This window comes from Varroa jacobsoni, unplaced genomic scaffold (assembly GCF_002532875.2).
Source record: "Varroa jacobsoni isolate VJ856 unplaced genomic scaffold, vjacob_1.0 scaffold_984, whole genome shotgun sequence".
NCBI lineage: Eukaryota > Metazoa > Arthropoda > Arachnida > Mesostigmata > Varroidae > Varroa > Varroa jacobsoni.
This window is the reverse complement of record NW_019213886.1, coordinates 13,689-30,220: the sequence shown is the minus strand read 5'-3', so window position 1 is coordinate 30,220 and position 16,532 is coordinate 13,689. Positions and strand designations below refer to the sequence as shown.

General features: G+C 39.3%; 1 long non-coding RNA gene across 2 annotated transcripts in view; it reads left to right on the top strand.

Moving 5' to 3' along the window:
- Positions 1 to 16,532, top strand: part of LOC111265550 (uncharacterized) — a 42,851-nt gene that overhangs the window by 12,825 nt on the left and 13,494 nt on the right. Inside the window, exon 3 of one of the 2 annotated variants that reach the window (XR_002683518.2) lies at positions 9,290 to 9,389. The exons of the other annotated variant lie outside the window; for it this stretch is intronic. This is a non-coding gene — a long non-coding RNA (uncharacterized LOC111265550). The remainder of the gene's footprint in view (positions 1 to 9,289; positions 9,390 to 16,532) is intronic. 2 annotated transcript variants of the gene reach the window in all.

The following is a 16,532-nucleotide window of genomic DNA, read 5'->3' as shown; positions in this document are numbered from 1 at the left end:
TTCTCATTGCAGTTGCTATTATCCTGCCGTTTGTAGAGACAAGCAAGCAAAATAATATTTTTATTATATACTGCAGACTAGTGTTTTACCTTGCAAGTACTACAGGGAAATACCTGAGCACAAAATGCGTTAGCCAAATGGTTTCGTTTCATACATTTCGAACATGTATTTTGTCGCCTAATTAATTGTTTGCGCTTAGTCATAAATATTTTCCTTTCACATTTGCTGCTAAAATGGTTACTGCCACAGAATGGTTGGCCTACTCAGTGATTACGTTAAATGCATGCCCCTGATTTATAATCGTGTTGCTTGCCGACGTTCCTTATCTGATAAAAGTCTACCAACATTGAGTTTATGAGATAAGCTGCTCTAACCTTGAAACATAATGTTATGGCTCTCACCAAGTGTACATCTGACCTCTATCACTTTTAGCAAAAATCTCAGCAAAATATTTAGTTTAAACTTTTTACATTTCTCGCTTTGTCTCTTCCCGGCCACTCAAATCTCTCTCTTTTGACGAATAGTCTTGTGGGATAAAACATCATAACGATTATAACAGTGAGAATATTTCTTGCAAACGATCCAGATCTTAATACCTTGATTTAACGCCGAAACGAACTATTATAACATAAGCTAGTTAGCCAGTATAGATAACGGTAGGTGTACGGTCTCTGGAGATTTTGGTCCTTTTTTCGACAATTTTTCGTTAACAGTTAGCGAGTCAAACCGCTTACTTAGAGCAGACGGATGTGGTAACATTGTACCTACTAAAACCGTTTTCCCTCTCAAGCTTCATCTTCTCATTCAGCCTCAGATTTTCTTTAATAGTATTACAGGACCCTGAAAACAGATGCCTACCAGGTTCTCTTCCTCACCAGATGCGCTACGTCTCATAACCCGCGAAAATGGATCAACAACTGCAACGTGTGGGTCCTCCGTACTAAACCAGGCTTTTCTCAGCCCTCCCAATGGTCATTTTTCTCTCAGGAATTCTGCAATCGTGCAAGCCGATCGCCCACCCACTTGTGAAGTCGCATATGAAACCCACCAATTGTTTCATGCCATCTCTTGGTTTATTTCGAGGGGCGCTACTCCTTATGTCGTGGTTGCGAGCTTTCTTTGTTACCACCTTTCTTTTTTACTGTTGCTCTGGCTTCTTCAAGAAGTTCTGTACATCAATATGGTGTCGTCTACATCCACATTAAAATAAACGCATATTCTTGACGAAACTATACGGATTCAGTAGGCTTCCAAGTCTTCACACCCCGTAATTTGAGCGAGAAAATGATCAGTGTCTACCTCCGAGAGACCTAACGACTTATAGATGTTTAATATAAAATCCTTGACATATAACACCTGAGCTGTTTTTTGGGGGAGGACCCCACTTGACTGTAAGAATTCCATTAGCTAGTATTCCATTTCGCCTTCCTCTTTTATCATACAGTCGTTTTTCTTCTTTAACCTTTAAAATCCAGGATGGGGTTCCGGTGAAGACCAGTACTGTAGCTGTGCTAACCGTGCAGTAGGCACAATGCAACCAACTGTGAGTCTTTTGGAGAGGTTTCTGTTTAACTCCATATTCACAGCCTTCTTCGTCCATACAAAAAAAGCTATTGACTCGGCGACAGACATGAGCAATTCGTAGCCGCTTACCTGTCTCCGTACATACATGTTCGGGGAATTCCGTCTATCGAACTTGCTGTTTTGTTTATGTTGCTTATAATCATCTTTATAAATAGCCTGTCACTATCTGATCCAGGTAACATATTCAGGTGCATCCCCAAATATCTTACCCCGTTTATCATGTTGACTTGCCTTAGGTTGATTGGCCTTATCTTTTCCCTCCGGTGAATAGAATTCTATCGCTCTTTTCTGGGGCCAGTTCAAGGCATTAAGTCAGCATCCACTTCGAGACAATGCTTAGAGTCTTATTAACGGATAGTTTCGTCTCTAGTACGGACCTGGCCCTGACATTGATAGCCAGATCGTTCACATAAACCAGTGTTTCTAACTCCCGGGGTTGACTCCGAAGATGGAAAACATCGTCTTATATTATATTCCACAAAAAGGGGCTAAGAATAGAACTTTGTGAGATGCCCACCTTTGTGTCTATGGAACTTTACGCTTTCGTGACCTTTCTGTCCCGTAAGTAATTAGAGAAAAACCGGGTCAGATATGCAAGCATCTTTTTTCTTACCGTGATAGATAAAATAATACTTCTTGGAAGGCTTTTGAGAGCATTTCGTCCATCCAAAAGCACTATCAAGATATTACCTGTGTTTAGCGTAAAGGTGTGGGCTAGCTCGGTTTCTTAGACCACTCCCTGGACATTAGCATATAACACTTGTGATCCATTCTGCCTGTTTGAGAGTGAGTCAGACTTTTTTTTTGTAAATTTTGAAATCGTTCTCTTATTACGTCGTTACATCGTTTAAGCTTTTGGCGATGAATTTGCTTGAACAAATGGATTTATACCTAGGATTTTTTTTATCATCAACTCCACTTCTGCCTTCTCACAGTCTTTTGGGGATCTGCTTTCTCTAAGGACCCTTCTAGCTGTGTTCGCTGTTCTTTCTAGGAGCACTTTCAAAAGGACTTTTGCTGCTTTTGGAAGATGCCATTTATTCCTAAACTAGACTTTTACTTTTTTAATCCGCTTTGCAATACTTAAATTTTTCCCGGTTGTGATAGAAGGCATTTCACCTGTATCATCTCTTTGGAGCTAGGCTTTCTCATAGGCCTCGCGTTGAATGCCCTCATGCTGTACAATAGTTTCCACAGTATATGAGCTTTTCTTTGCCTAGGAAAAGCAATGTGCATATAATGAACGTTTTTTAGCTCATGCCTGATAATGTCCTACAGCACTTTGGGATGCTGTTCGCAATGGAGCATCTTAGTTTGGCTGTACATTATTGATATGCAGTTACCAGCTCAAGTGTCACTTGCTAACCTATTCTAGCTTTTTTGACAAATGCTCAAGGCCGTAAAGAAGCCTTTCTGTTCCTACAATGTTGGGATTCCACCAATATTTTGATTTTATTGATTTCGCTCTATTGAGGTACATGGCTAAGGTACTAATCAATATGCAAGCTTTATTCGCCGCCATTGAAAGAGCCGTGCTTTTCCTAGCCCTGAATAATGCCGCCTTTAAGTCCTTCGAATACTTTAATCTAAATCTATAAAGTTATCTAACTCATAGTCTGTAGAGTCTCCCTAACAATCGGATATATCATGCAGTGATGATATAAAATACCTTTCAGTTCATGATTTTTTTGATCATGTTCGCATTTGTCATAGGTTCACGAAAGGATCCCTTTCTACTGGATGGAAGGAAACCTCCATCGCATCGTTGATAATCGTTCATTTGTTAGTAGCAGTCCTATTCTAAAGCAGCTTTTCTGCTACCCGTTTCTTTCTGCTGAGAACTTTGCTCGGGTTAAATGCATCACCCATTGGCTTTGTGGGGCCATTCAAGAAATTAAACTTTCAAACAAGATATTAAAAAGAAGTTAAGATCACTCATTTTAAGTCAGCTTATGTAGAGCCAGTAAGCTTGGCCTAATCCGTTTTATTCATCCAAATAAAACACTTACCTGGTCCCTATTAGAAAAATGAGACAGAGCGGTCGGTAATGATGCGTGCGCTTTTCTCCATGTCCACTACCCGTTCTATTTTCCTATACATTAGTACTAAGTTCGGTTCGCTAATAAGTCTGAGTCGTCTTTTCTTTTGTTAACTGTTTCCTTTACCATTTTGTGGGAAGATCGGCTGCGGTTGCAGTTGACCTGTATTATCTTAAATGGTCATTGCGTACAGAGAAAGCTCTATTCGCTAAGGCGCCCTGAGCACCGATGGGAGAGCCTCTAGTCGACATCTTTTACTATCAGTCATTACCCTTTTTGCATCTTTTGGGTGTTGTTTCCTTTTGAAAACATTATCTTTTAATTAAACATTGGTCCTGTCCAGTTTTTCTGGCATAGCTTTTTCGAGGTCCCTACAACCCTCTCGTACTTCGGGGATCGCAGAGGAACGGCTGCATACTTTTCTGAATTACATTGGTAGGCTACGATCTTTCTCCATGTGGCCAACTTGCCCTTGCATTTATAATATCATTTTTCTTCTAGCTTGTCATGCTCGCACTCTCGCGGGATATGCCTGAACCTTTGGCAACTGAAATACGTACGAAGTGATACCCATTGTTCCAGTCGGCGGCAAGAATCGCTGATCTAAAGTTTTCTATGTTCCAGGAACTTTTTAGTAGCAATGCGTGGCATAGTGCCAAAATAGTACTATAAGCCGTCCATTTGCCAATTTTCAATATAAATTCTTGTGCGCTCAGGCAATTTCAACGCTGATAATAGTTCTTTATTAGTATGTCTAGCTTTTGTAAAAGGATTCACGTCGTGGATAACTTGTAGGTGTGGGACGCGTCACACACACCAATTTCCGCATTAATTCTTTTCCGAATAATTTCGGCAAAAGTTGCCACTCTCCAGAAGTTATCTCAGCTACTCTGAAGGTGATGTCACCGTTTTTGGTTTTGGCGATTGAATCATCGTCATCAGCATTAGCTTGTTGTAAGTTGATTTACTAGGTCGTTGAGGGTGGCATCGAGCGTCGGACGCTCCTCAACCTTAATTCTGACCGTACGCTGCAGTTTGCCTTTTCTATTTTGCGCAGCCGAATTCACTGGTAGGCAATAGGAATCTCAGCTTTTTTTGGCCTAGATCTTGATATAGCAGTTGCTCAGCCGACACAATACCTCGATTCAACGGCTTAGCGACAAGCTCTCGAACCCTTCTGAGATATGAGGGGCCAGAGGTCTCATTTCCTTCGCAGTACCGCTACTCTCAATGACTTTTTCTAGGACGCCCAGAGACCTCGCGGGTGACTCTCCCGCGGCCACCATGCTTACCGTCAGAGACCTGATGCTAAGTCTATGTTAAACGGTAGAGTAATCGCCGAGCTCATTGATTAGATCAACAGCATCGCTGTTGCAAAGAATGACTGTTCTCCCAGCGAGCAGTTTTGTTACACCTACTGCTGAGACATATTGTGCTGTGAGCTGTTCTAAAAAAAGCCTGATCTTTTTCTTATCCGTGCACGATTAATATGATACTTGTGTCACATGTTGCCAGGATACCTTTCCTCCCTAACCTTGTGCATTTGAAAGAACATTCGGGACTCTGGCAATTACCGCTGCTGCTTTCTTGAGAGTTTAGTTTGGCCGGGGTCATTTTCTGTTGCCTGTTCTTCCTTTTCGGTTCTAAACTCCGCAAGGCGTTATCTGTCCAGTTGATGTTACATTTGGTACATATAATGGGTTCCTGCGCGTCGAGAGACTGGGCCGACTTTTCTGACTTTTCTTCAACTTGGTATCCTCCTACAAAAGCGATTCCTCGCAGCTACGAAAATGTTCTAACTGTGCAATTTGTGCTGAGAATAGCACCTGCAGTTCGTCGTTTCTTCCTTGCAGGTTCCTGCTTTTTTCTTTGCATCTTCTTCCGCTAGTCAGTGAGTTATTTTCTCTAGTCTCGTTATCTTGACTTTATTGGTACTTGTGTGATTTCCTTAGATCTTTTAGGGTTTCAATTACCACGTTCAGTTCTCGAAACAGTCTTCGTAGCTTAATGGCGGGTCACCAGCCAATTTTTGTGTCTTCTTCTTTCTTGTTCTTTTTTTTTTGTTCTCTTCTCATGTTGTGCAACAGATGCGACGGTAGCCTAGGGTTGTTGCTTGTTATCTCAAGAGACGCCATTGCCAGTGTCTTGGTTTCCGTTTTCATTGTGGGCACATAGCTATTACCTAGAGCCGACCACATAGCTATATTCTTTTATCCTATCTTCCAGGATGTGTACGTCTTCGTCTTCCGCCTCCTGTTCTTTATATAGGTCTATCACCGTGCTGGATGAAGACAAAAAAGTGGGAAGGTTCCACCAGTTTCTTGAATCCTCTTTTTCGAGATTTTCATCCGTTCCTGAGTTTCTGAATTTCATCCCGATTAATCTTTTTCTCAGGCGCAGGAATTCTCGGAACAGGATGTGCTCTTGCAAAGAAATATATATCTAGGGTGGTTGTTGCACCAACTCGTTTGGCTCTATTAGCAGCCACTCTACCTGAATTAATATCTTGGTAATGGTTATAGTATTCAGAAACTTTTGCTTTCTACTGTACCGAAAACTCGAAAAAAACAACTATGAATGGCTGTAGTCTGTGGAACCGATTTCCGTCACTTTCGTTGCCATGGTCGAGCTTGTCGGACGCATTTTCTAGGCTCCGCAAGTAGTCATCGAAAGTGTCGCCCTCGAAACTTATTTGACAATAATCTGTCTTTGGCGACCTTAGCGAATTCAAACCTTCACTTGGAAAATCCTAATCTAATGTTGAACTGCTCCGGTTTAACGTTGATATGTGCAATCTCCCAAGGCGTGGCTTCAACTAGGCTTATCCAAATGCAGATGAACTTTTCGATCGTCAAGTGAATGCCTCGACGCCTTCCTAGGTTTTGATTTCTGCTATCGGCTGATCTCTAACCAACCGGCCCTTCTTCTTGCTACTACAATTAATTCTCGTCGATCCCTAAAATAAATGTGATGCACTGTAAGCAATTTATTCACGTTTTCCGTCAGAATTCCTAAACTGTTCTCCAATTTTCGAAAATTAGCAAATACCGACGGTTCACAATTGTCTCTATAAAATGAGCTGGGGCTGTATAAAGCACTATGTTTCAAGCCGGTATGAAATCGAATGCCGTTGATGTTAATTTCACTTCGAATTGAATAATTGAATGAACAAGTTGTGTCAGAGTACAACTTAGCTGAATAGGAATGTATATATATCAAACTAAACTATCATAATTAACCTCTAATAACCTCCAGCATGGATGGTTTGAGGCTGCGTCACCTAAAAAGCTATCCCACATCGAAAATAAAATGAGTTTTTGCCGGTCTTAAGAAAATATACGATAAAACCAATATCGTCGTAAGAGGCCAAAAAGTAGAAAAATTTCACCACACCATTCGACGAAAGACATTAGTCCTGAAAGATAGCATACTTCTGTTCGATACGTTGCGTATTCGATATCCGTAAGCAATCATTTATAAAATGTTAAGAAAAAGGTGTCAGATGCCTCGGCCCATGGCAACTGGGCTCTAGATCGGGTGGTAATCAAGAAGCACCCTTCGCATGCACATCATTCGTTTAAAAGAAGAAATTGTTACCTTTAGGGAGGATTGTTACTGGATTTTTTCTTGATAAAATGGAGTGTTGTACATATGAGGCAATGCATAACTGCATATTTATATAATTATATGCACTGGTGAAACTTGACAGGTTGTTTTTCAAAAGCGTTTCTATGACACCGCGTTGCTTTCGAAACGCTCATATTTATAGTTGTTGTTGTATTAGGAAACGAGGATTAACTAGTGTGGCTACACGGAGAGCTTATTTTTTATGAAATGGGTAAAAATTTACGACAAAATGATTACATTGTACACTGTAAATTCGAAACTGTGAGTTAACTTGTGCTTAATACATTCAATAAGCCGACAACATATAGTTACCTAATTCAGTCAAGAAAGATGTCTTCCTATAAGGACCGAGCGAAGGTGCCATCTATAGCAATAAAAGGGGTAAAAAAACGGCTAGCCGATAGCAATTTATCGCTCGAAAGAGGGAATCGCACGAATTGGAAAAATACAGGAAGCCAAAAAGGGTAGCCGTGACTGAACAAAACGTTTACGAGGTAATTCGCGACAAGAGCCGATAGCTTAGGAAATCATGATAGTGTTAATAACAGAAGTAACAACACACACCTGCCTAACTCAATAAATCCCGGCCTAATCAATCTCATTAGGAGACCACGAAAGCGGTGTTTCTCAGGGGTCTCAACTAGTATACCACATACAGGTTTTGTGTTGCTCAGGGTCAACTTTGACCACAATAAGATTCAAACCAGTATATTTTGAATATTTAAATGAAAGCCTTGGATTACTTAAAAATACTTGAACGTAATAGCAAGTCAAAAATCTGGTTTTACACAAGATTTAAATTTACGATTTATCTTAACTATAGATTGTTAAAGTTAGAGAGGTTTTATTTTTTTTAGGTCATTGTTAAAACAAGTTTTGGCGGTATTCCTGTGAAACCACAGTTCTAGAAGCTGGCAATCATAAAAGTCCTTGACTGTGATATTTTGTCATAGAGCAGCCCACTCAATATAACTCTTCACGTTAATAAAAGCCGAGAAAGTACATTGCCGGGGTATTTTGGTGGCGCCAGTGCATGAGTGCAGCCGGTCGGTCAGGGGTGGAATGCCTCCTATGAGAGAAAAGACGCTACTATATGCCAATGAATGTAGAGGTTTTACAAATAGAGGTTGCGTGATTGTGGGGAGCGCGCATTTCACGATTTCCGTTGTAGTGTTGAGCGTTTTTCAAGCAAAGGAGGATCTGCGACATCTATTTGACACCGGCAGACCGTAAAATTTACACGCAGCGTTCGTAATGGTGAACACGTGGCAGCAAAACCCAAAAAGCCTGTAAGCTGCGCGCCACGAATATAAGCGAGTAAAAACGCGTTACACGTTTGACTAGATTACAATCACTTATTGCTTCTCCGTGCGCCTCGCGCAACCCTTCGTCATTAGACTTTGATTCCGGATACTTATTGACTTTTACCCGAATTAACTTATTTATGATTTATTTATTACAATAATAATTGAGATGTTCTAGATTGTCGTACAGTTGAATCATTCGGCTGGTAGGTAATCTTAAGGCACGAACCTGAGCCACGCTCACGTGACAGGTCAACCCACATGTGTGCGCGAATATATAGACAGAGGTTTTATTACATCGGGAATTTAATAAGATCTATCAAATAGGAAATTTTCGAAAAATATTTGACAAAACGTAAAGTTTGATTGATCTATATCACAAACGATATAAAATATTGTGGATCGACGGGAAATATGTCATATCATATTAAGGAACGACATGATCATGTTCGGGCTTTTTAAAACGAGAAACAATCTACCTTGTAGATTATACATCCTCCCCAAATAATCTGTATGCCTTTTAACAGGGTAGCTTCGTTTTAAGAGTAAAAAGTGAATTAATAGTATCACTTTTATAGGAATTTCTAAAAACTTCTCAAAATATTTGTGGCTTTATTTCCCATTGCGAGGACATTGACCCTGAGAGGTCTTACCGCGCAGAAATTCGGCGATGGGTTCAGTTATGCACACCTTGGGTGCCTTACGTAACCTGCGCTTTTTCAACGTCCTTTTCAGAGAACCTCTGAAGCCAAAGGGACCAACCAAAGAGCCGGTGGATTTGATGGCCAACCCTCCACCAACAGCATTATTCCTATGTTTCTCGAGGATGTATTTGGTATGAGATACGATACAACGGGCTTTTTGAATTGAGAGCTACCCTGTTTTGTCTTCATATTTTCTCTAAACCTCCTTTTTTTCGCACTTATACGTCTACTAGGATACGATAATTGCGTTTGCTTGGATAATATGCCAAATATAATGGCGCAAGCCATTGTTGTTATCAATAGGTTTAAATAGGTGGGATTTCAATAAGTGATAAGTTTACTGCTAATGCTAGAAATTATTGTCGGAGCTAAATAAACCTTTTCTACTGTTTCGCAACCGTTTGGGGCACCCTAGCGCCATATACCAAACACAACCTGCAAGAAAGGCTGGAGTCGTTGCCGCTTGAGCATAAGGGCGCAGAGGGCGAATATTTGTTTAGCCGTTTACTACCACAAGGGTAGGTGCAATGGAAAAATAATCTGCAGGGACCCTTATTTAGCAATAGTGAATGATAGTAAAAAAAAGTCAGGTTTTTTGCCTTCTAAGATTTTTCATAGGGGTACAAAGCAGCAGTAGTAACATCGGTGCTTGAGACCCTGTCTTTGAAAGACACTTACCTGTTCTGTAGTACCAAAAGCGTACAACATTATACAGCTATAAGTGAACAATTCGCAATCATTGGGGTGAAATAAAATGTCAAACATTATTTATATATTCGGCTGTGAAACAATAAAAAAAGGTTTACTTAGCTCGGGCAATCATTTTTAAAAAGCTTTAGCGATAACTTTATCATTTATTGAGATCCTACCTATTTAAACCGATTGACAACAGAAATGGTTTTTTCAGTCATATTTAGCATATTATCTAAATAAAGACAATCATCGTACCCTAGTAGATGTAGAATTATGAAAAAAAGATATCTAGAGATAAAAGTAAATAAAACATGACAGCTCTCGGTTCAAAGATCCCGTTGTATCTTTTTTTCCCACTTAGACCGCCATCTGAAGTCCACCAATCATTCCATGATATTGAAGAAAAAGATAAAGCAACTTTACGTTAGCATTTTTGTGGAGCGGTATCTGACTACGAGAAGCAACAGGCACGCAAGAACAATTTATGTACAACATATTAGAAGGCAACAATGATTCTTTATTAAGAGATAAAAGGCTTGGTCACCAAGCATTGTGGTTAACACGGTAGACGGCAATCACCAGTCTATCAAAAATAACATATGTTGCGAGGGGTGTTTTAGAAAAGCCATTTGAGGTCAAGTAATAGCCAACTCTAGGTGAACATTGCATCGGAGGAAGGTCGTTAGCAAAGACGCTCCTAAGATTAAGAGAATCGGTAAAAATGAAAATGCGATAATTTTCCTTAAAGACAATAAACAAGAACCTTTGAAAAAGAATTCTTCATTGAGATCACACTAGGAGGGCCAGAAGGCATTTCAAGCCATTGTGCAAGAAATGTTCGGAGCTCAGAAAACCTTCGTGGAAGGCGTATGGGTTCGTGCAAAGAACGGAACACCAGGAGCATCATCAACCTTACAATCTGCGTGTACTCCAGCACGCGAACATACCAAACAGCGAAAATGGTATTAGATTTTAATTTGATAAGACACAAGAAAGAAGGAATGCAGATGATTGTTATCAGTAATAATAAGAGTAATAAGCTTTTCGATAATATTAATTTTGGTAGCACTAAACGTTAAAGTCAAAATTCTCAAAGACAGTAATTTGGTGCGAATGATTTAAACCATTATTTCGCTACTAGTGGATGGCAAGCTAGCGTTGCATGTGCTGCAACGAGAAACCTAGCGCAATGGCATCTGATAAAACAATAACTATTGGCGCAATAGAACGGTCGAGAATGGTAAAGCCTGTTATGTTTCTAGCCTAATTACTTTGCAAGAGACTATAAGATCAAGATAATTGCAAGAGCGCAATCGCAAGATATGTACCACAAGACATGGTAAACTACCATGTGAGAAGTCGGTAGCTAATTTTAACGTTAACCATTCAGATAATCCCGCTCTATTTTTGCGTGTACATTCTGCTTCAGACGGTTTCAAGCAAGAGCAGTCCATTTGAGGCTCACTCACTATCTAACTACTCGCGGGTCTATTGTTCGGCGCATTCTAAAAAATATTGGTCCATAAGCACTAATTTAGAGAGTTTTCGGTAAGATCTCTTACTTGGCTCCCATATTTGTTTTAACCCTAACGGGTACTAAGGCTATGCAGGGCAGCAACGTCTGACAACAGCCCGATACCAAAAAATGACGGAAGTCACGTTTTAATTTGTGTGTGGGCAGCGTAACCTTTGCTAGAGCTTCAAGACTTCAAGAAATTAAGACATCCTCGTCATGATTGCTTTTTTCAAGCATTGAACCATCAGTCTGTTCCTGGCTTTTTTGAGAATGACCATAGAAAAACATTTGCGGCGTTTAAGATCAGACCAGGAAAACAAGTCTAACAGAGAAGAGGCCCTGTCAGGCAGCGGACCTGCTCAGCGTTAGCAAAAATTATTACCAGATAATAATAATCAGGGAAATAAGGAATGAGAAAAGCATAAAAAATTAGGAAAAATTAGATATTATTAAAATGGTCAGCTGATTATATGGTTACTATGCCAATTCGTAAGTCTGTTGAGGAATACCCAGATAAGCCAAGCATAGTTACAGTTCTAATGGGCACAAGCCTTTGATGCTACAAAAAAAATAAACGATTGCGAGAACTTGGTTACATAGGATAGACAGTTAGTAATGCTAAAAGGTAAAAAACAAAGTAGGGCACGTTTGTTCATTCAAAGATTCAGTCTTTCTTCTAGCCGTTTTAAACTTTACCTCGTATCTTAAATCTTGTACAATTTAAATTATAAGCTGTGTTACAACCACGAGGGAGGTTAGCAGGAACTGAGAACCGGATAAAATGAAATTACTTGTAAAGATTAAGCCACCATTTACAATAGCTGAGTATCTCTATGAAAAGAAAATTCGAAAATCAATCTTAGCTTCCTGACCTTTTCTTAACATTTCGCCAATAAGGATATCACGCGTGTTTCTGTATTCAGCATATTGAATACAATATAGAAAACTGTGTTTCCTTTTCATAATAACCGCATGAAAAACATTTAAATAAAAAAAAACTGCGCACCATTAACAGACGGATTCTAATAAGTGTTAAAGCCTTTAGTTAACTAATTAGGTGTTGACGGAAAATAATGACTTTAGAAGAGAGGATACCATTTTGTGTCGGAACTTTAAGCTCATAGACTTCAGAGATTGTCAAAAAAATGGAAGCGTTGATGGAACCCGTCATGCATTGGCAAAAACACTAGGCAAGAAGGTCGCTGACGAATGAACGGATCATTACTGGTGTAATGGTTTTAAAAATATAAATTAGCAGATGAGGCTAACGGAGGATATGACTACACCTCTAGAAGCTCCAGGCTTTGTCGAAGGTGATTTCACCAACGCTAAACAAGTGAATACTCAAACAGGCTTTTATCTCAAATGGACCTATGTTTATAAAATCATATGTAAGCGTCAAACGAAGAAATGAGTAGTAACCACAGAAGTTTTTGATGAAAAGGGAGCATGTCCTTGTCGGCTTAACACAAGGTTTCTTTACGACGATTAACAGAACTATAACGAAAGCACAGAAGATAAAAAAAAAAAAAAGCGAAAACGTCAACTCCTCAAAAACTGAGCTTAGGTGGTTCACTCGAAAAATTGTTGCAACTAATACTTAATTGTGCATAATAATTGTGCAGTTTGTGTGGGTCGCTGTCTGCTTTTTCCCAACCTCGCTTCGATTAAGGGAGATGCTAAATTAGCCGCATGCACGGCCATGCCACGGTTGTAGCAGTTGGAAGTACCGTGACATTCGATGTGGTTGATAACGCCATATTTGTAGCATCTGTGCTATCACTATTTCGTTTAGACACTCCTTTGTCATTCCTTGGCATTTCAGGCAGAATCGCACGCACATCTATTTTGACGTTGACAAAAACGCTTATCCTAAGATAACCCGTGCCACTCTCTAACCTTTCAATTAACCCCAAGTTAACAAAATGGACTACGCTGCCCACCGATCATTGACCTTCCTTATTGACGTGTCAATTGTATCGCTGGCGCAAGTGATCTCGTGTTCATGTGAAACCACTTCAATGTGAAGAGCCAAATTTTAAAACCTGCAACATAGCGAGTATCGCGCTTCAAAGTTTTATGAAGCCAGGCGAAAAAGGTGCCACTCTTTCCTGGCCAATAATTGGAATCGTATCTTATCAGCTTCCCAGAAAGACAAACGAGATCTTCAATTATCAACTGTTCTGTATGAATGCTTTAACTCCTAACCATATCTATCTTAACAAATGTAGTGTAACCGATTGTTTACTGGAGATAGCTGCGCGTCTGTAAATTAATTGGCCGTAAGGTTCGTGGTATAAGCATAGTTCAACCCATTGGTACTAATTTAAAACTGGCTTCCACTTGCATCGTCGCCAAAATTCTAGGGTAAAACTTCGTCTTACAGTTTAGATCTACCAGTCATTCTCATTATTCTTTTTTATGGACGCCATAAACACCTTGTAGGGTCAACATGTAGCGGAGCTGCAGTGTGAATATCACCGTAATCCTTTAGCAGATTTATTGTCATCTCCTCATCCCTTCAGAGATCAAAAATCCATACTGGCCCCCCGAATCCCTCGACCAGAAGAGATTCAGAATGAATTCGATACAATTACTAGACTTGGTTGAAATTATGAACACACGTTTGTGTGTCCCGGTTGATTGCAAAGTCTAGAGCCTCAAATACGCACCAAAAATATTGTACTTTTGTCTCTATTGATATTATATCCTGATATTATATTCAAGTCTAACATGGGCCGTAAGCTATTTTTGAACAAAAAGTTCTTTGTATTTTATCATGACAGACCTGCTCGTGATGATGATATTCGTATTATGGTGCAAAAATCCTTAATGCTCTTCCGTTTTAGTAGTAGTATAGATACTACTTGATATATTTATTGTCGCTTGAATCATACCCTTTACCTACTATTATGTGTCAGATTTCTTGATTAAAATCGGGTCTTTTAGTGGTACTTTATAAATCGTATTTTTTTTCTTTTCCAATTTCAGGTGATGCATTTCGCAACACTTTTTTTTTATATTCGAAATGCACTTGTACTTTTTAAATTTGCACTCGGATATCGTCACTGGGCTTTAAGCAGACCAGTTGTACCGAGGCATGAAATAAGAATATTCTTGGTTGACGAATATGAGCTTCATTATGAGACTATAGCTGCGGGACTTCCATTATATATATATATATATAAGTTTATAATATATATATATATATTATAAGCTCCTGGAAAAATGTATTTCACAAAGGTTTTACTCAAAAGCATCGTGAATTATTGGTTCGAAAAATTCTGGGAAAGAAACGTTGCATTTGAATATGTATTATAAAAAATTCCCCGAGAATGCATAACGAAAAGTTGAGGCCTGTAGTAGAAGCCGACCAAGATATCCATTCTCAGCAGAGTAGAAAATGGCATACTTCTGCGGCCTGATCCCGCAAATCAGCATATGCCGCAGTTGCATACGTACGCACGCGCTCTACCCCAAATACCTTTATCCGGAAAATAGCACGCCATTATACGCCAAACTGTACGTTTTCTGTACGTTTGGGTCACCTTAATTATATTCGGCCATAAACACGAATGCCTCAACCGCTCGCGGAAGTTCGAGTCTTTCTTTGGATCGGAACGGTAGAGGGTGGCTTACTTAATTGACTTGGAAGTAAAAAATTAAGTAGAAATCTGACAAAATCATTTCCTAATCTTCTCATAGTATACTAATTACCGATGGCTTGGTAGTTGATGCACGTCAAAGTTGTAAAGGTTTGTAGTGGTTGAGCTGGTTAGCTAGCCAGTGATTCGAGCTGTACTTTCGTCGTCGAACCTAATAATACTCACATAATGCGGAACAAATACAGTAGGGATGCTTCGACCAGAAAGAGCTAACTTTTTCCGGTATACAGCATACAAGTTTTACCATTCAGGTCGGGTTTATGTAGAAATGTTATATGTGTTCACTTCGGTTAAATTATTAACCTTAAAAAAATAATATTTGAAAAATAATACATGATACATGAGCGAAGATCAAAAACAGACAGAGACGCTTGATACTTACTGCTCTAAAATTGCAACAGTAATTCATTCTAAACGGAACTGTGAAATTTGGTGAAAAATTAATCGTGTGCGGTAATCGCAGACTCACATCAGTGGGTGGACGCGACCTAACCGGTGACGCGTTTTAAAGCAAATGTAGAGCTATAAAGGCTTATGAGCTTTGTTTGGTAGTCTATAGCCTCATGAGTATAGTTCCTAAATTACTGTTGAAATGTACTGCTAACAGTTGGAGGAGATGATAAAAAAATTTGACATTAAGTAGCGAAGTTTAGTGAATAGAGGTGAAATGTTTTTATTACATGATAATGCTCCACTTCACACCCGGAGAACCACAGTAGCAAAAATGGATGAGTTGACCATACTTGATACATTGACCACACTTGCTGGATAATGTTTCCACAGGTTACGATTTTTTTTAAATCTCGACAATTTAATAGGGAAATTATTATCACCATGATATAAAATTACTCTTGAAAACGATTTCTGCAGCAGCGGAATAAATAAACCGTCTAAATGACAGGTCATAAATAACAACGGTAGATACTTCTGAAAACTTAAGAAACTAAATTTGCAAAACGTTCAAAAATGTATAGCTTACTATACTACGTTTTATACACAGCGACCTAATAATTTGATATCGACTGATCGATATAGTACAATAATTACCCTATAGATATTTTTCGAACGGATATTTTTCCTTGGCTCAATAAGAACGCAAAAAGGATAAATCGTGTACTGGGGCAATATTAGTGTTGATCGACGGTCAACAAAATATTCCTACACTTCGCCTGTTGATATAGACATGTGCAAATAGTAAAATAAACTACCAGATGTCCATCTTCTCACCACTAGCCCATGGAAACTTAGTTCGACAAGATCGCACCCGCGTAATCCAAAATGCAATTTGATCACTGATGATGTCCGCCGATTGTCGTTCAAGCAACTCACTCAATGTAAAACATACGTTTGGATAATTTCTATAGGATATTTATGGTATTGTTGGCACACGCCACGTAGAT